Here is a 21,587-nt window from a genome sequence, read left to right as displayed (position 1 = left end):
TGCTAATACAGTGGGCGAACCTACCAAAAGAAGATGCCACTTGGGAGAACTATGACGACTTGAAGATCAAATTCCTAGAATTCATGAATCATCAGCCTCGAGGACAAGGCTGATTTGAAGAGGGCGGGTCAGTTAGGACTCTAGCTTGGAGAGTCCTAATTGAGAGGGACATTCATGTAAAAATGATAGGACTCTAACTAGGAGAGTCCTAATTGAGAGGGACATTCTGTTAGGACTCTAGCTAGGAGAGTCCTAATTGTGAGGGGCATTCATGTAGGAGGTTTTTTCTTAGAGAAGAATTAGGAGTTGTAAGGGAATAGGAGTCTTGAGTAGGAGTCCTATTAGGAGTTGGTTAGAAGTAAGAGTCTTAAGTAGGAGTCCTATTAGGAGTTAGGGTTTAGAAGCCCTATAAATAGCCATGTATTCCTTCTCTTTTCATAAACAATAGATGAATCTTTTCTGCAGCCTTTGAGCAGCAACTTGGAGGGAGGAACCCCTATAGAGTTCTAAGGAGGCCGATCCCCTAAAGAGATCAACCCCAAGTTTAGAATCTACAAGGGTTCTAACACCGAACCACTTTAAAATCGGCGTGATCTCTGGTTTGCATTTACTTATTGTCATTTATATTACTGCAAACCATTTGCACTTTAATGCTCTACTTCTTTGTCTCCTTCTTACGTATCCCTTCAAGTTAAAACGCAATCGAAACGGTTTCAAATGAAACGTTGCTTTTATCGTACGAAGTTTTCGAAAGCGTTTAAATCGTCAAAAGTTTATCGTACTTTACCGCTGCACTAATTCACCCCCCCCCCCTCTTAGTGCCGCTCTGATCCTAACACCTACATTCCTCCAAACACCTCTAAACACCTCTCCACCCCTTATTCTCCTTGATCCTCCTCTAGAAACTCAAGAAAACCCTCCTCTTCTTCAAATTCAATGATCAATCTCAACCTTTCAAGAAGATTACTACATGGGTAATTCTCAAACCTCTTCTCTCAATTTATTAATAGATCTTGCCTCTTATGTGTAGTTCTTGGTATCATTTATGTGTTTAGTCTCATGGTTTTTAGAAGATCCTCTAAGGACAAAGGGAAGAGGAAATTAGATGAAAATTATGACTCCCTACTTTTCGATTCTAATCAACATGTCCTAAAAATCTATCAATAGAGTCTAGATATGTTCATAAGGGTAAATATGTTGATTTAGATGAATTAATTGATTAGGAACCTATTAAATGATTTGCTAATCTAGACATTCTCCCAATCCTTCAAATGAGTGAACCTATCTACCCTAGACTTGTTAGGCTATTTTACAATAATTTACATGTGAATGAAGATGAAAGGATATCTACCTATCTATTATGACATCATATACCCATTATAGATAGAACAATTTGCAACATCATAGGAATTCTGGTAAAAGAAAGAAGGTGTTATTTTAGAGGACAATGGGATGATGAAACAGTTAGGACTACTTACATTGATACCTTAGGAACAATTTTTGGCAATCTTAACTTAATGATTCTTCCACAAAGCTACGAACATTTTTTACCTTTAAGCACCAAAATACTTCATCACATCTTGATAAGTATAATTCTCCCTAAGCAATATCATCATGATGAAGTAAGTCAAATGGAATTAGGTACAATATATTGGATTATGAAGGGACACAACAATTATTTTGGTTACTTAATCCAACAAAATATGATTGAACTATCAAAAAAGGACATGATGCTTCCATATGGTGGCTTAATCATAAGACTACTTCATGCCTATGATATTGCCATTCCAACTAACGAAGAAGTTATAAAACTAGACAGATTTAGTATCATAAATAGAAATCCACTTTGACAGATGAGATGTATATTTAAAAATGGTATCTGGACTAGACTGCCTAGAAGGATTGATCCCCTCCAACCTGAATCAGAACTTGAAACACTAATTTTTAGGGGTAATCTATCTCCTCTAACTGGTTCCTTTGAGGAATCACCTCCAGTAGAACAAGCATCTCCCTCATCTATCGACGATATAGGGACTCGAATGGATCGATTTAAAAATGCCAAGATCAAATTTTGATTGAGCTGCAGCAGATTCATCAACAACTTAATACCGTGTTTAGACATTTTGACTAGCCACCACCTGAATAATTAATTGTGACTTTTTGCTTATGACAAAGGGGGAGAAATGGATGAAATCCCCTTCTTTTATTATGCTTACCTTGATGTTGTAATCCTATGTTGTTTACCTTGATGTTTTAAACTTAAAATGCCACTTGCTTTGATGATTATAATTCTGTGCCTTGATTTCCATGTTATCTCTTCAAATGATCAGTATGATATCATGCTTACCTTGATGCTGAAAATTTCTATCAATATCATGCTGCTGGAAATTTCTGTCAATATCATGCTTACTTTGATGCTGAAAATTTATGTGATTTTGACTCGAAAATGGATGTTGTCTTGACATCATTTCTAATTACAAATACGTGGTATTATCAATTTGATGCTTGAATTCAAAGGCGTTGAATTTAAGAGTATCTTTTCTTAATTATGGTATATAGATAGGGGGAGTTAAGATTAACTCCATCACCAATTGGTTGTCATCATCAAAAAGGGGGAGATTGTTGAATCTCAGATTTTGATGATGAAATCAATCGGTAAATTATTTGATCTAATCGACGTGTTGAGATAAGTGTACAGAATCAACTATGATAGCAGTAAGGCGTAAAGCGGATGATGGGCCGGAGTCGACGACTCGGACGATATACCGGGAGCTCGCCGAGAGTTCATCGCGAGATCACCGAAAGCACATTAGAAGACTCACCGAAAGCTCATTAGGAGATCACCAAAAGCATGTCGGATGACTAGTCGAGAGTTGATAGGGAGTTCGCCGGAAGATCAACGAGTGAAGAATCGACGTACCGGACTATGCTTGCCTTAATCGTAGTTAGAACGATAATTAGAGTTGATTTGCGAGGTAATCCCATCAACTTTATTAAGGGCCAACTAGGCTCGAGTTGGGCTGGTTTTGGCTGGAGTCAAGGCCCAACCAAGATGTTGAATTCTTGGCCGGTGGTGGCATCGCTTGGAAAGCAGCACCCCAGGTGGTATGGGCGATGGTACCGCCCAGACTAGGCCGTGGTATGTTAGGACTCTAGCTAAAGGAGTCCTAATTGAGAGGGGCATTCATGTAAAACCTACCTAAGCCAACCCCTATTAAAGAGGTGAAGAGGCCGGCTAGGGTTTGAAGGTTATTTCTTAGAGAAGAATTAGGAGTTATAAAGGAATAGGAGTCTTGAGTTGGAGTCCTATTAGGAGTTAGGGTATAGAAACCCTATAAATAGACATATACTCATCCTCTTTTGATAAGCAATAGATGAATCTTTTCTGTAGCATTTGAGTAGTAACTTGGAGGGAGGAACCCCTATAGAGTTCCAAGGAGGTCGATCCTCTAAAGAGATCAATCCCAAGTTTAGAATATGTAAGGGTTCTAACACATGATATTAGAACAGCATTCTTGGCATCTCGCTGCCCTACCACAACTATCCATAAGCCCTCCTCAGGTACCCAAAGCAATTCTCACAATTGCTTAAAAGATCATTGCCAAATTCTACCGTCATCTCTACCACCATGGATCATCCTTTGATCTCCCCATGAATTGCAACAGGTTCTGGTTTCCTACCTTACTGCTGCTATAATTTTGTTATCCTCATTTGAAAATCCAAAAAAAAATTGTTCCTATATTGCTGCATAAACTTTTCGTCGCAAAGTTTTCATCTCTACGACGAAAAATACATTGCAGAATTCCAACTACATAGCACAGTCTGCTTGATCTTGCTACTATATTTTTTCTATCCAAATCTCTACGAAATTTTTATGACAGCTTTGATACTTTCTAACAGCAGATTTCCCTTTAGTTTTGATAAAAAATTCTAAATATAAACCATTGATCTTTTACGTCTAAACTACTATACTTGAAAATCTGTACTGTAAAATTCTAGCTGCATAGCACAGATTGTTTGATCTTGCTACTATATTTTTTTTCTATCTAAATCTCTACGAAATTTTTATGACAGCTTTGAAACTTCCTAACAGCATATTTTCCTTTGGTTTGTCAAAAAATTCTCAATATAAACCATTGATCTTTTACATCTAATATGCTATACTTGAAAATCTGCACTGTAAAATTCCAACCGTATAGCATAGATTGTTTGATCTTGGTACTATAATTTTTCTATCCAAATCTCTATGAAATTTTTATGATAGCTTTGATACTTCTTAACAGTAGATTTTCCTTTGGTTTCATCGAAAAATTCTTAATAGAAACCACTGATCTTTTATGTCCAATCTGCTACACTTGAAAATCTGTGATGCAGAAAATTTCAGCCGCATATTATTGCCTTAACCTATATATTTGCAATCTTTTTTGAATAAAATATCTTATACACTTCATAGATCATCTTGTCTTCCATTTAAGATTAGTCTATTGAGGAATTCATCTCTAAAAATGATTTTGTGTTGCTACAAATTTTCATCGCAAACCGCTGAAATTTTTTAATGAGAATTCTGCTATCGCAAATTGCACCAATTTCCTTGCTATTATACTGCTGAAATTTTCTTGATTAAATTAGACATCCTTGCTGTCATATAAAATGAGATTTTGCTGTCAATTCCCTCCTCAAATTTCTCAAGTTTTTGTTAAAAATTTCATCGAGAAACCGTTGTTTCTTCGATGATAATTCTGCTCTTACAAGACAATACATACCTGCAGCAACTTCCATTGATTTCTATCAAACCTTTGCTATCATCTACCATAGATCTAAAACTTTCATCCATAGTCATAAAACTCCACTGAATCTGTTACGCCCCTCGAAATATCCATGATATTAAAATTTTCAACACAAACCAATCCAGGATCCAAACTAACATTTGAGGTCACTAAGAAAACATTCAGATTAAAATTTCACCTCTATAATCTATAAATTTATAAACCCTATGCAGTTCATAAACATACAACACATCGCTCGATGATTCATAAAATCTGAACCCAACTCACCAAAATAATAACCACAACATAAATTCACAAATTTATAAACCCTGTACAGTTCATAAACATATAACACATCGCTCGATGATTCATAAAACCTTAACCCAACTCACCAAAATAATAACCACAACATAAATTAACAAGTGTGGGAGTTTGTACAATCATAACACCAACGTTTACCATAAGTTCATATCGTTACACGAATTAAACTTAACATTCCAGAATCTTAAACATGAGAGGTCCTTTAAACTTTTACAAAATCCACAAGTTTAGATTCATCGTCAACATTTCATTAGATGCAGCGTGTGATTATACAACAAAAACATATATACTAATAAAGATCTGCCCAAAATCTTTTAGCTTTCCACTGCCTCAGCCCAATCTTAACATTTAAGCAAGCGACAAGCTATCCTGAAAAATTTATACAACAATAGGGTGAGCATATAAAGCTCAGCAAGTGACTAACATATCCATGTCAAAAGAGGACAATTTCCAAAGAGATAAAGTTTCAAAATGCAAGGCAGAATATAAGAAGAATTCATCGACGTAAGATCATTAGGTGCAGAATCACAATTGTCATTTCAATCATACATATTTGGTTCATAACAGATGGGGCATAGAGTAATTGGAGCATATTAACAACGAATGAAACGTTTCGGAGCATATCAATAACAAATGAAACATTTTGGAGCTTATCAATGACGTATGAAATGTTCCGGAGCATATCACGGCAGATGGAACATTTCAAAGCATATCAACAATGAATTAAACATTTCGGAGCTTATCAATGGCGTATGAAATGTTCCGGAGCATATCAACGGCATATGGAACATTTCGAAGCATATCAACAATGAATGAAACATTTCGGAGCCTATCAATGGCGTATGAAATGTTCCGGAGCATATCAATGGCATATGGAACATTTCGAAGCATATCAACAATGAATGAAACATTTCGGAGCTTATCAATGGCGTATGAAATGTTTCGGAGCATATCAACGGCATATGGAACATTTCGAAGCATATCAACAATGAATGAAACATTTCGGAGCATATAAATAACAAATGAAATGTTTCGGAGCTTATCAGTGGCGCATGAAATGTTCCGGAGTATATTAACGGCGTATGGAATATTTCGGAGCATATCAATAACAAATACCAAACAGAAGCTCAAACGTCGTCTTTGACGTTGCATTCATATCATTCTTATCCAAAGCATGTACAGAAACACATAACCAAAGCTCTGGATATCATATCAAACATACAGAAGGTGAAGTGGGACCATAACATAATATGGTACATCCATTTCTGAATGACCACCAAATATAAGTCTCCCACGTCTGGGAGGTCTCCCACGTCTGGGAGCTCCATCCACCCACGTCTGAGTGAAGTCATAGGGGCCGGCAGAGCATCTCAGGCTCTATGCATAACTCCCTTCACCATTTCTGGCGAAGGTTCACAATATCCTGTTGAATCTCGTATTTTGATGATGAAACTACTTGATATATATTTATGATTTAATCTGCGTTTTGAGTGACGCGGGATGCTTTGATCAGGATGAGACAATTAAAGCAGGAAAATCATGTTGTGCCGGAGGAACATGTCAGAAGATTGGACGTCGGGCCGGTGGATCGGTCGACGTATCGACAGAAGGCTTCGGGCCGCGGACTCGGGCATCGGGCCAAGTAGAGCGGGTATTGTGCCAAGGATATTGGAGTTGCGGAGTCAACTGGCCGATTGGGCAATAGGCCGCAGGAGAGGACGATGCGCCGAAGAATCAGACGAAGCGTCGAGGGACCAATGACATGCCGGACAACTTGGTTAATTGCTTAGGATTAATTGTCTCGATCGAAGTTTTGTTTTAAGTGTGCAGGATTAACTACGATGAAAGATAGACAAGCAGCAGGAGTTGCGCCGGAGTCAAGTTCATGATCACGTTGGGAGTTCGAGAGTTCGACGGAAGTACGGACGGTCGTCGGAGGTTCTGCGAGAACAGATCTGAGAAGTCCAGAAGCTTGCCAAGCGAAGCTCGTCGGAACTCGCCAAGTGGATTGTCGCAAAGTCCAGGAGTTTGCCGGAAGTCCGTAGAAGCATCACCGAGGGTTCATCGGATGATCGACGGAAGTTCGCCGGAAACTCGCCGGAAGAAGCGATTGACGTACCGAAGCAAAGCTGCAGAAATTGTCTTAGATTTAATCGTAGTTAGCACGGTGATTAAGTTAGAAATGGGAGGTGATCCCATTAGCTTAATCCTGGGGCAATTGGGCCCCTGAAGAACTCAAGTTGGGTCGAATGGTTCAACCCATTCGAACCCAAGTAGCTGTGGGAGGTGCAACCGCCCAGGCAGGGAGGTGCCACCGCCCAGGCTAAGTCTCCCAGCGAGACTGGGCGGTGCAACCGCCCCAGCCAAGAGGTGCAACCGCCCAGGGCTCAGTCTCCAAGCGAGACTGGGCGGTGCAACCTCCTCTATCGAGAGGTAGCACCGCCAGAGCTCAAGTTCCGAGCTCTGGCAGGCGATGCAACCACCGAGCTCGGTCTTCGAGCTCTAGCAGAGAGCTGCAACCTCTCTGGACAGGAGATGCACCGCCTGAGCTCGGTCTTCGAGCTCTGGCAGAGTGGTGCAACCACCTCTGGCAGAGAGGTGCAACCACCTCTGGCAGAGAAGAGAAACTTCTCTGGTCAGGAGATGCACCGCCTGAGCTCGGTCTTCGAGCTCTGGCAGGAAGGTGCAACCACCCCTGACAGAGAAGGTGGAACCGTCCAAGCTCAGTCTTCGAGCTCTGCCAGGCGGTGCCACCTCTCCAGTCGAGAGGTGCAACCGCCTGAGCTCAGACTTCGAGCTCTGCCAGGCGGTGCCACCTCTCCAGTCAAGAGGTGCAACCGCCTGATCCCGGAATTCCGGGATTTGATCGTTTTGAGCTCGAAATTTGAATTGGGTTGGGGCCTATAAATACCCCACCCATTCAGCACTGAAAAGATACAGACCTACACCGAAATCTTGATCTTTTCTGTGATTCTAAGAGCTCAAAAGTGTTGTAAAGCCTTTAAGTCTCCTCCTTCTGTTCTTCAAGTTTTCAGTTGTAAAGTGAGGAGAGAAAGGTCTGTAAAGGTTGTCTCCTGAGCTTGTTAAAAGGAGAGAAACTGTAAAAGGGCAGTTTGGCCTTCGCCCATTGAAGGAAGGCCCCTAGTTGACGTCGGCAACCTCGTCGGTGGAGGAAGCCAAAAGTGGAGTAGGTCAAGGCTGACCGAACCACTCTAAATCTCTGGTTTGCGTTTATTTTTGAGCACTTTATCATTACTGCAAACCTCCTCCATTACTACTGCTCTCTGCGCTTTCACGAACAAGTTCTAAGTGCTGTTCTTCCGAATCTGCATTCAGACGTAAATTCGTATTTTCGTACATTACAGTTTACGTTTACGTTTGATTCTGCAGAACTGTCTTCGGTGCTTTTACGAAAGAGTTTCTTTGCAGTTTACACTTACATTTTGATCCTATTGATAACTGCAAACTGTCCTCTACAATTTTACGAACGAGTTTCAACATTTAGACGTAAAACTGCATTTAGACGTAAATCGGCTTTCCTCTCACAATCATCAGTTCTCAGTTCACGTTTACGTCTTGATTTCAACTGCATACTGCTTTCTACGAGTATACAAACGAGTTTCAAAGTTTAGACGTAAATCTGCGTCTAGACGTAAAACAGCGTTTAGACGTAAATCTGAGTTTAGACGTAAAACTGCGTTTAGACGTAAATCTGAGTTTAGACGTAAACTGCGCTTAGACGTAAAACTGCGCTTAGACGCAAACTGTGTTTAGACGCAAACTGCGCTTAGACGCAAACTGTGTTTAGACGCAAACTGCGCTTAGACGCAATCTGCGCTTAGACGCAAACTGCACTTAGATACAAACTGAGAATTAGCTTTTGCATCATAATAGTTTTTTTTTATTGAACGAACGCAGCTTTTGGTTTTTAATCGCTGTAAGATTTCCGCTGCACTAATTCACCCCCCCCCTCTTAGTGCTCTCGATCCTAACAATTGGTATCAGAGCGGGGTATCTCTCATTTCGGATTTACACCCGAGAGAAATGGCTCTTCAAGAGGGCTTTTCGGTCTTTCGTCCACCGTTCTTTAACGGATTGGACTACACTTACTGGAAAACTCGAATGAGAGTTTTCTTGATTTCTCTAAATCTGGATTTATGGAATATCGTTGAAAATGGTTTTCAACTTCCCTCTAAACCGACGAACGAATGGTCGGATTTAGAGAAGAAGTATTTTTCTTTAAACGCAAAGGCTATGAATGCCTTATTTTGCGCTTTGGACAAAAATGAGTTCAATCGGGTTTCTTTGTGCGAAACGACTTTCGATATTTGGCGCACTCTTGAAATCACGCATGAGGGAACTAGTAGAGTCAAAGACTCGAAAGTTAATATTTTACTGCATGATTTCGAGCTTTTTCATATGAAACCAAGCGAAACCATTGTTGACATGTACACCCGTTTTACGGATGTCGTCAATGGTTTAAATTCACTTGGTAAAAGCTTTTCGGATTTTGAACTCGTTAACAAAGTTTTGCGCTCACTTTCTAAAACTTGGGATTCAAAAGTAACTGCTATTCAAGAATCGAAAAACTTGAACCAATTTCCACTTGAAGAACTAATTGGTTCATTGATCACATATGAAATGACGTGCAATGCACGTGAAGAACTTGAGAACCACCTTCCAAAGAACAGGAAGGATTTGGGACATAGAACATTTGAAGACCACTCGAGCATAAGCTCAAGTGATGGTGAACTTAAACTACAAATGAAACGAAAATTAAAAAGCAAAAAGAATCAAACTACTTGCTTTAAACGCAAGAAGAAGAACAAAAACTGGGATGAATCGAGCTCCTCCGAAGAAGAGAAAGTCAACAAAAGCAAGGCGGCAAACTACGCCTTAACAGCCTACAATGATGAGGTAATCGAAATCCCCCTAATTTATTTTGAAATTACTTGATGCTTTCATGATGTATCTTTCTCTTTTAGTTTAGAATTAATTTTCTTAAAAATTACATGTTAAAAAAAAAAAAAATTATTATGATCATACTAAGTAATTTCAAAAATGATAATATTGCATATTTTATGATAAACAAATAAAATGATCTTGATTGAAAATATGAAATCATGGTTAAGAAGTAATAATGTGCATTACGTTAATTTCCATTGTTATTTCTCGATTTTGATTAAAGATCATGTTTGATTTGAAGAAATGCATAATGATGAAATTAAATATTTCGATTGACAATTTCATGCATGAGATATACATGATGATTTTTGTGATTGATGGTTTTATGATGAAATTCATTTTACGATCCTAAACGTTGATGCATGTTTTCATTTGACATAAATGAAAAGGCATGCTAACATGAAATCGATCACTTAAGATGAAACACTTAAAAAAGGGGAGAAATATATGAATTGATGCTATAAACACTATGCTATGATTATCTCATGCTTGCATCCCCAAGAAATATATGATTGCTATCATTGCTATATGCCCTGTATCAAGATATCAAACAAAATCTTGCTTCACAGTTTTACGCATTGATATCTTACCACATGATGAAATGCTACAATTGATGAACACTTGAAATGTAATCCTCTATCTTATTGATTTTTCAATAAATCTATGCTTGTCATACATGAATTTATTGAATGTAATTTTGAGGATGATTTCAGATTTGACAAATGCTTGATTCGTATTTACGATATAAGATACACTTTAAATATGAATCATGCATCAATCATGTTAAATGCTTCAATCATTTTCTATCTCTAGAGTTCTCGATTTTGATGAAATACAAGTGATAAATTCATTTATGATATCTTGTAAATCACTTGAATTATGAATGAGTTTTTTTTTTATGATGCGTTAAAAGAATCACTTAAAAAGAAAATGCTTTTCCCATCTGATCGAGATTAATGATTTCATGATATTTTGTGAATCTCGAAATTAATTTTAATGACTTGATTATGAATTTCAAGTTAATGATTTGATTTGAATCATAATCTTGATCTTGCAAAATTGAAGTCACAAATAATATCCTGTGGTATTCATGAATTGATACTCACAATATGAAAGCATTGATATTCATGACTTGAATTGGATTGAAACATTTTATGCTTAAATTAATCATTCTCCTATGTTTCAAAAATTCCTTAAATGCCTTATGTGATGATTGAAAACTAACTTGCTTTATGATGAATCACGAATCATAACTTGATCTATGATACCTTGAAATGATTAAAATATTTAATACTTTTATGCTCTACCCCCTACTTTCTTCTTGTTTTCAATGATAAAATGGGGAGAAGTTTTGATCATGCATGGTAGGATATAATTTGACAAAATTGATACCATCATGATATGAAACATTTATGATGTGCAATTATGCATGCAATACTTGCTTTCTAATTATGATGTGATGTATTGCATATGATGTAAATCATGATCTAAAATGCTATGAGTGCCAAGTTACACATTTTGAGAAGAAATTGCTATATTGAAACATTAATGTAATTATGAATGGTGATATGATATCATGCATGTAATACTTCAACTTATGATAATGATGCATGCAATGATAAAATATTCATGATGAAAAATTGTCTTGACATTCATAACTTGATTATTCATCCTTTGTTATGATTTTGAAATCGTTGTAAAAGGAAAAAAGAAGTACAAAACTGTATTCTCTCTTCCTTTTTTACAATGACAAAGGGGGAGATAGCTAGCTTGTACAAGTCAAGAAGATGCAAAAACTTGACTGCTTGCTTGCCTATCTTAAGTAGCAAAGATTGCTAACTTGCTCATTTCAAGAAGAAAAATTGTCTTCTTGAACATCACTATCTTGAATATCTTAGTTGAAGCAAAACTTGCAATTTGCACATTGCAATAGGAAGCAAGAATCATGAGCTTACACAAGAAAGCTATCTTGTATTTGCTTTCGAAATTTTTGCTAGCTTATATATTGTGAAACTTGTATATCGTAAAAATTGCTAGCTTGTTGGTCTAAAGAGAAGCAAAAAGTTGCTATCTCAAAAGAGGCAAAAATGCTAACTTGCGCATCTAGCAAAGTGAGCAAAATTTTCAAGAAGCAAGAGTTGCCTTCTTGAACATCTCTAATTTGCTAGCTTACATGATGTAGAACTTGCTATCTTATATGCTATAAAACTTGCATATCTAAAACTTGATAGCATGAATGTTCTAAGCATGATGAAATACTTGCTAAATCTTCTAGCTCCAAAGATTGCATTATGATAAAACTTGATACTATGTTTTTCATGCAATGAATTGAACCAATATCACAAACACTTGATTGTGGTACTTCTCCTTTTTGTTGATGACAAAGGGGGAGAAGTATGTTGATGACATGACATGTGATGCATAAGTTTATGCATATGTTCATGTTGACGTGTTGCAAGTATTCATGATGAATATTGCAATGACTTGAATTCAGGTTGAATTCAAGGTTCTATCAATATGGCATATTGATAGGGGGAGTTTGTTTAAACTCCGGGAGTTAAGTTTAACTCCGTCATCAAGTGATTGTCATCATCAAAAAGGGGGAGATTGTTGAATCTCGTATTTTGATGATGAAACTACTTGATATATGTTTATGATTTAATCTGCGTTTTGAGTGACGTAGGATGCTTTGATCAGGATGAGACAATTAAAGCAGGAAAATCATGTTGTGCCGGAGGAACATGTCAGAAGATTGGACGTCGGGCCGGTGGATCGGTCGACGTATCGACAGAAGGCTTCGGGCCGTGGACTCGGGCATCGGGCCAAGTAGAGCGGGTATTGTGCCAAGGATATCGGAGTTGCGGAGTCAACTGGCCGATTGGGCAATAGGCCGCAGGAGAGGACGATGCGCCGAAGAATCAGACGAAGCGTCGAGGGACCAATGACATGCCGGACAACTTGGTTAATTGCTTAGGATTAATTGTCTCGATCGAAGTTTTGTTTTAAGTGTGCAGGATTAACTACGATGAAAGATAGACAAGCAGCAGGAGTTGCGCCGGAGTCAAGTTCATGATCACGTTGGGAGTTCGAGAGTTCGACGGAAGTACGGACGGTCGTCGGAGGTTCTGCGAGAACAGATCCGAGAAGTCCAGAAGCTTGCCAAGCGAAGCTCGTCGGAACTCGCCAAGTGGATCGTCGCAAAGTCCAGGAGTTTGCCGGAAGTCCGCAGAAGCATCACCGAGGGTTCATCGGATGATCGACGGAAGTTCGCCGGAAACTCGCCGGAAGAAGCGATTGACGTACCGAAGCAAAGCTGCAGAAATTGTCTTAGATTTAATCGTAGTTAGCACGGTGATTAAGTTAGAAATGGGAGGTGATCCCATTAGCTTAATCCTGGGGCAATTGGGCCCCTGAAGAACTCAAGTTGGGTCGAATGGTTCAACCCATTCGAACCCAAGTAGCTGTGGGAGGTGCAACCGCCCAGGCAGGGAGGTGCCACCGCCCAGGCTAAGTCTCCCAGCGAGACTGGGCGGTGCAACCGCCCCAGCCAAGAGGTGCAACCGCCCAGGGCTCAGTCTCCAAGCGAGACTGGGCGGTGCAACCTCCTCTGTCGAGAGGTAGCACCGCCAGAGCTCAAGTTCCGAGCTCTGGCAGGCGATGCAACCACCGAGCTCGGTCTTCGAGCTCTAGCAGAGAGCTGCAACCTCTCTGGATAGGAGATGCACCGCCTGAGCTCGGTCTTCGAGCTCTGGCAGAGTGGTGCAACCACCTCTGGCAGAGAGGTGCAACCACCTCTGGTAGAGAAGAGAAACTTCTCTGGTCAGGAGATGCACCGCCTGAGCTCGGTCTTCGAGCTCTGGCAGGAAGGTGCAACCACCCCTGACAGAGAAGGTGGAACCGTCCGAGCTCAGTCTTCGAGCTCTGCCAGGCGGTGCCACCTCTCCAGTCGAGAGGTGCAACCGCCTGAGCTCAGACTTCGAGCTCTGCCAGGCGGTGCCACCTCTCCAGTCAAGAGGTGCAACCGCCTGATCCCGGAATTCCGGGATTTGATCGTTCTGAGCTCGAAATTTGAATTGGGTTGGGGCCTATAAATACCCCACCCATTTAGCACTGAAAAGATACAGACCTACACCGAAATCTTGATCTTTTCTGTGATTCTAAGAGCTCAAAAGTGTTGTAAAGCCTTTAAGTCTCCTCCTTCTGTTCTTCAAGTTTTCAGTTGTAAAGTGAGGAGAGAAAGGTCTGTAAAGGTTGTCTCCTGAGCCTGTTAAAAGGAGAGAAACTGTAAAAGGGCAGTTTGGCCTTCGCCCATTGAAGGAAGGCCCCTAGTTGACGTCGGCAACCTCGTTGGTGGAGGAAGCCAAAAGTGGAGTAGGTCAAGGCTGACCGAACCACTCTAAATCTCTGGTTTGCGTTTATTTTTGAGCACTTTATCATTACTGCAAACCTCCTCCATTACTACTGCTCTCTGCGCTTTCACGAACAAGTTCTAAGTGCTGTTCTTCCGAATCTGCATTCAGACGTAAATTCGTATTTTCGTACATTACAGTTTACGTTTACGTTTGATTCTACAGAACTGTCTTCGGTGCTTTTACGAAAGAGTTTCTTTGCAGTTTACACTTACATTTTGATCCTATTGATAACTGCAAACTGTCCTCTACAATTTTACGAACGAGTTTCAACATTTAGACGTAAAACTGCATTTAGACGTAAATCGGCTTTCCTCTCACAATCATCAGTTCTCAATTCACGTTTACGTCTTGATTTCAACTGCATACTGCTTTCTGCGAGTATACAAACGAGTTTCAAAGTTTAGACGTAAATCTGCGTCTAGACGTAAAACAACGTTTAGACGTAAATCTGAGTTTAGACGTAAAACTGCGTTTAGACGTAAATCTGAGTTTAGACGTAAACTGCGCTTAGACGTAAAACTGCGCTTAGACGCAAACTGTGTTTAGACGCAAACTGCGCTTAGACGCAAACTGTGTTTAGACGCAAACTGCGCTTAGACGCAATCTGCGCTTAGACGCAAACTGCACTTAGATACAAACTGAGAATTAGCTTTTGCATCATAATAGTTTTTTTTTATTGAACGAACGCAGCTTTTGGTTTTTAATCGCTGTAAGATTTCCGCTGCACTAATTCACCCCCCCCCTCTTAGTGCTCTCGATCCTAACATATCCCACAAACACCAAAGTACAAAAGGATAGTATGAATAATGAATAGCACATATCGGAAGCACACGCGGAACAACAAAATGTACATGTGCCTTTACGAGTCAATCCGAAGTAAGCAATAATCTTTCACAATTATATTCAGATTTGAAAGGAATTGAAAGCAAGGGCACATATGGAATCCAAGCAATCACATACAACTCAATTCAAATAAGAAGGTTAGATGAATTCGATATCCAAAGGAATGAAACTAGAATAGGCACACATCGAAAGCAAATGCGGAACAATGGGTTATACATGTGCCTATATAAGTCAATGTGATATAGCATAAACGTTACATAATATGTTCAGGAATGGTAATAATTTATAGACAAGAGCAAACGAGAATTTAAACATTAATATAAGCCACAATTGAGTGAAGGGAACTGAACAAAATCTATTTCCAAACGAACGAAAACAGAAGATACGAAATCGATCAAAGCTCGATTTCTGACAGAATTCGAGAGGCTAATTGGATAAATACTTCAGATTGTCAATTATGCTCCAATACCCTCAAGAAGGCTATTGTAGAAAGATATATTAATCTATTTTCTGTTGAAATAAGTTTTGTACAAATCATGGTTTCCAACAAGGAGTTACCTTTGATTTGGTAACACAAGGTCAAAAACAAAATCACTGTTTTGCATAATTCATAGGGTCGGATTCAACAGATAATAGGGTAGGCATTTGAATTCCAAATTTTTCATTCTATATGTCAAAAGAAAGGTATACAAGTCTGGTTTCAAATGAAATTAGTTTCGTACAAATCAGAATTTCCAACAGGGACTTATAGGTATTTTAGTATCAAAAGGTCGGAAATTTTGATCCCTGTTCTGTAGCATCTATAGGCTCATTTGAAATAGACGTTTGGGTAAGTATTCGGTGTCAAAAATCTACAAAATCAGTGTCAAAAGAAATATATAAGAGTCTAATTTCAAATGAGCTAGGTCCTGCCTTAATCCACATTTGGTGCTAAAAATTATAGTTGAAACAGTATATAGGGGTCAGTTTACCGAAAAAATTTCGGATCATTGGTTTTATGTCCAAAGAGAGAAATATCAGGTTCTAAGCATAAATCTTTCAGAATCAATATAGGAACATAGACTAATACTTCTGTAGGATGGGGTTAGAATACTTGCCTTTGAGAATTTTGACCCTAAAATGAGAAGATTTGAGCAAGAAACCTGAAAGCCCCAAATTTTTTTCTTCTTCTTCTTCCCCCTTTTTCTTCTCTTTTTCTTTCTTTCTTTCTCCTATGCTTCCATGCAGCTGCCTTCTCTGGTTCCTTAGACGGTTGGATTTGTAATTTTGTGCATTTTACAATTTAGTCCTTGTATTATTATATTTATGATTAGGTCCTTAGGATTTACATATAGGTCCTCAAAACTTTTTTTTTTTTTGAACAAATCCCCCAAATCTTATGAATAAGTTCTCAGATTCATACTTTGGCTCTTTTATCAAATTTAAAATAGATACTTACATTATAACTAGAAACTTATATGAAAATTTCGATAATGAGGGATGTTACACTCTCCCCCCCTTAAAAGAAAAATTTAGTCCTCTAAATTTATCATACCTCTATCGATGAAAAGATGGGGATAAACCTTTTTCATTTCCTCCTCTAGCTTCCAGGTTGTTTCCTCTCCAGAATGATGATTCCAAATTACTTGAACCAGAGGGATAACCCGATTCCTTAGGATATTTTCCTTCTTATCAACAATTGAGTGGTCTCTTCCACATAAGATAAAGCTTTATCGATCTCCATTAGCTTATACTTAATGATATGAGAAGGATCAGGTATATACTTTCTAATCATCGAAACATGAAATATATTATGGATATGACACAATGATGGTGGCAAAGCAATCCTGCAAGCGACAGAACCAACCCAATCTTGGGCTTAACTTTCCTTTAGGATTTGGTTCTTGATATTTGTCATTAGGTACACATACTCTATCCCCAAATCTCAATAGGCCATCCTTTGAAACTTGAAATTTTGGCTTCAATTCCTTTTCTACTTCATTCCTCAAGTAGATTAAACGTGGATCTCGTAATTGTCCTTAATTTGTTGAATAAGATCAGATTGCACCTGAATGGAGGCCATCAATATCATTGAGTCTTGCTCTTTCCTCATAGCATTCAAATCAAAAATTTTTTCTAATAACTTTCATTGCTTCATGACCAGACTAGCCATAAAACATGTAGATTTTCTACTAAGAGCATCAACTACCACATTGGCTTTGCCCGGATGATAACGGATGGCACAATCATAATCCTTAGAAGTTCTATCCATCTTCGTTGCCTCATGTTTAAGTCTTTCTGAGTGAAAATATATTTCAAACTCTTGTGATCAGTAAAGATTTCAAATTGTCGACCATACAAATAATGTCTCCAAATCTTTAGAGCAAAAATAATTGCTGCCAATTCCAAATCATGAGTTGGATAATTCAATTCATAACCTTTTAGTTGCCTAGAAGCATAAGCAATCACTCTCCCTTCCTGCATCAAAACACATCCAAGGCCCTTTCTTGAAGCATTAGTATAAACTACAAATCCCTCACTACCAATTGGAATAGTGAGAATAGGAGCACTAGTCAATCTTCTTTTTAACTCTTGAAAACTTTGCTCACAATCATCACCCAATACAAATTTCACATTCTTTTTAGTGAGTTTGGTGAGAGGTTGAGCGATTCAAGAAAATCCCTCCACAAATCTCCTGTAATAACCTGCCATGCCCAAGAAGCTTCTAATTTCTATTACATTTGTTGGTACTTCCCATCTAACTACAGCTTCTATTTTCTTTGGATCAACAGATATACCCTTCCCTGAAATCACATGGCCTAAGAAAGCAACTTCATTCAACCATAATTCACATTTGCTGAACTTTGCATACAACTTCTTTTCTCTTAGTATGGACAATACATTTCTCAAGTGTTCCTCATGCTCCTGATTACTCCTTGAATACACCAATATGTCATCAATAAATACAATTACATAGCCATCCAAGAGCGATTGAAATATCCTATTCATTAGTTCCATAAAAGCTGCAGGGGCATTAGTCAAACCAAAAGGCATCACCAAGAATTCATAGTGACCATATCGAGTTTTGAAAACTATTTTTGGAATATCCTCCTCCTTAATCTTCAACTCATAGTAACCTTACCTCAGGTCAATCTTAGAGAATACTTGTGCACCCTGCAGTTGATCAAACAAATAATCAATTCTGGGTATGGGATACTTGTTTTTTATGGTCACCTGATTCAACTATCTATAATCAATACAAAGCCTCAATGTTCCATCCTTCTTCTTCACTAATAGTACCGGAGCACCCCATGGAGATACGCTGGGTCGTATGAGACCCTTATCTAATAATTCTTGTAGTTGCTTCTTTAATTTCTCTAGCTCGAGTGGTGCCATTCTATAGGGAGGCTTAGATATTGGGGTGTACTAGGGACCAGATCAATAGTAATTTCGCCCTCTCTATCTAGAGGTAAACCAAGCAAGTCATCTAGGAACACGTTAGGGAACTCTTTGACCACTGAAATTTCATCTAGATGGGTTTCCTGATTTGAATGCTCCTTTACACACACCATATAACAAAGAGAACCCTTCTGCATAAAATGATAAGCTTGAAGTGCTAATATCAAGCAAGGAGGTAAATCATGCCTAATGTCCTCAAAGTAAAATATAAGCTGATTTGGTATACAGAAAGTAATTATTTTTGTGTAGCAATCAATACTAGCATGATAGGAAGATAGTCAATCTATACCAAGTATAATATCAAACTCTAAATCTTTAGGAGAACTAAATCAGCAAAAAGTTCAAGTTCTCCAATAAAATCATACAAGAGGACCATATTCAAGTTCGTTATCAAAGAATCTCCAATGATTGTATTTTACATATAGCACATAATGCAGTGGTCTAGGTTGAATACCCAAGTGAAAGCAAAATATTATGAATCAAATCGTAGATGGGACCCATGGTCAAACAAATATTTGTATTCTTTCATAAACATGCATAATACCTTCGATCACTAATTCAGAAGTTTTAGAATCATATTCAGTGATAGCATACACTCTGACATGGGCTGATGATTTAGGAGGCAGTGACTCTTTTTTATTGTTCAAAGGGCAGTATTTTATTTTATGATCCAACTTTCCGCACGCAAAATAGACTCTAGCCACCCACAAACACAAACTTGTTTCATAATTGAACTTGCAATTCACACATGATTGAGTCTTTTGTGGTGACTTCCCGTTCCAAATCCAAATGTCTTGACCCTCTTGTTATCACTTTCTGATTAATTTCTAATCATATTCTTATTGGTAAACTTGTCCTTATCATTCTTGCCACTGATCTTCAAAAATTCTTTTCATTGTTCCCATTAATGATCAACCTTTACTTCCAATATAAGGTGGCAAAAGAAATCTTCCGATCATCAGAACAATTTTGTACATCAAATATCTTCTCCGTTTGCATCATCCCTTTTTCTACCACCAATGAAATTAGGTGCACCATGCTTCTACTGCGCCACTCTGATTCAATATCCCCGATTACCCCTTTCATCCCACTTAATTAATCAAAACTAGATGAAGTAGGAGGACCAAATTACCTCATCATCCTTGATTTCTAAAATACATCAAAGAAAATTTCCACCGATCATTATAGTTCACTAGATCTCAATATATTTTGTACGTCAACATATCAAATATTTCAATAATCCTCAAACCATGCTCTGAGGTGCAAATTTAACCGTGTTGCAAGCGATTGCACCGCCCCAGCCAGAGGTGCAACCGCCCACAACTCTGCCCCTTTTTATCCCGAGCTAGGGCCAGCGGTGGAACCGACCCCAACTCACTCCTTTCCCCTCTTTACTCTTCCAAAGCTTCTCCACCTCCATTTCTCCCCTCATAGCATACCAAATACTCCTCATTTCGAAGCAAAAGATCAACAATCTTTCCCCCTCTTGAAGATCTCACTAAGGTATTCTCTAAGAAGCCCTTAAATTCTATTTTTGATTCATTTACTCTTGCTCATTACTATCCTCCTAAACAGAAGTAGTTATGGGGTCTAGAAGATCCTCAAGAAGAGGAGATTAGTGGAAGATTTTGATCTTACCCTTTTCGATTCAAAATATCATGCTGAAAAGTTTTCATCTTCCGAACTTAGGAGTGTCAATAAGGGAAAACATGTTGATTTAAATAAACTAAGAGACTTAGAGACAATCCAATGGTTTGCAAACTTAGATCTACTCCCTATTTTACAAATTAATGAACCCATCTATCCAAGACTTGTTAGATTGTTTTACAATAACATACAAGTAGATGAAGAAGAAAGAATGTCTACCTATCTCTTAGGACAACACAACTCCATTACGGGTAAATTCATTTGCGACATGATAGGCATTCCCATAAAAAGTAGAGGACTTTACTTTAGAGGATCATGGGATGATGAAACTGTTCGGACAATATATGTTGAAGCCTTAGGAACTATTTTCGCTAATCCCAACTTAACATTTGTTCCTAAAAGTTGTGAACATCTACTGCCACTAAACACTAAGGTACTTCATCATATCCTAACTAGCATCATTCTCCCTAAACAATACCATCATGATGAAGTAAGCCAATTAGAATTAGGAACTATGTATTTGATCATGAAAGAACATAACATCTGTCTTGGCTACCTTATCCAGCAAAACATGTTAGAACTATCTAAGAAAGACATAATGCTTCCATATGGTAGTATAATCACGAGAATACTGAAAGCCTACGATATTCTAATACCACCGGAAGAAGAAGTAATAAAAGTAGATAGGTTTAGCATAATAAATAAAAATCTACTTCACCGATTAAGATGTGTTTATAGAAACGATAACTGGGTTAGAATGCTTAGAAGAACGGATCCCCCTCAACCTGAACCAAAACCGAAAACACCAGTCTTTAGGGGTACTCAATCTCCTCTGATCTGTCCCTTTGAGGAAACACATTCATTTGAGCCAGCTCATACATCATTTGTCGAAGATATTGGGATTCGGATGGACCGATTTGAACAAAGACAAGAATGGCTTGAACATCGAGAAGATCAAATCCTATCTGAGCTGCAACAAATTCATCAACAATTTGACTCTTTATTTAGGCATTTTAATTTTTCACCTCCTGAATGAGCTTGTATGTGTATTGTAAACTCTTTATGTTACTCACTATGAAATTGCTGGCAGAATTTTCTCTTCTCTCTTTACAGCTCAGAACTTGGAAGAAAAGAGGGAGAAGAACTTTTGGCCTTTACAATAATTTTGAGCTCTAAAAATCACAGAACAAGATCA

This window comes from Musa acuminata, chromosome BXJ3-2, assembly GCF_036884655.1.
Source record: "Musa acuminata AAA Group cultivar baxijiao chromosome BXJ3-2, Cavendish_Baxijiao_AAA, whole genome shotgun sequence".
NCBI lineage: Eukaryota > Viridiplantae > Streptophyta > Magnoliopsida > Zingiberales > Musaceae > Musa > Musa acuminata.
Note: the sequence above shows the minus strand (reverse complement) of the source record.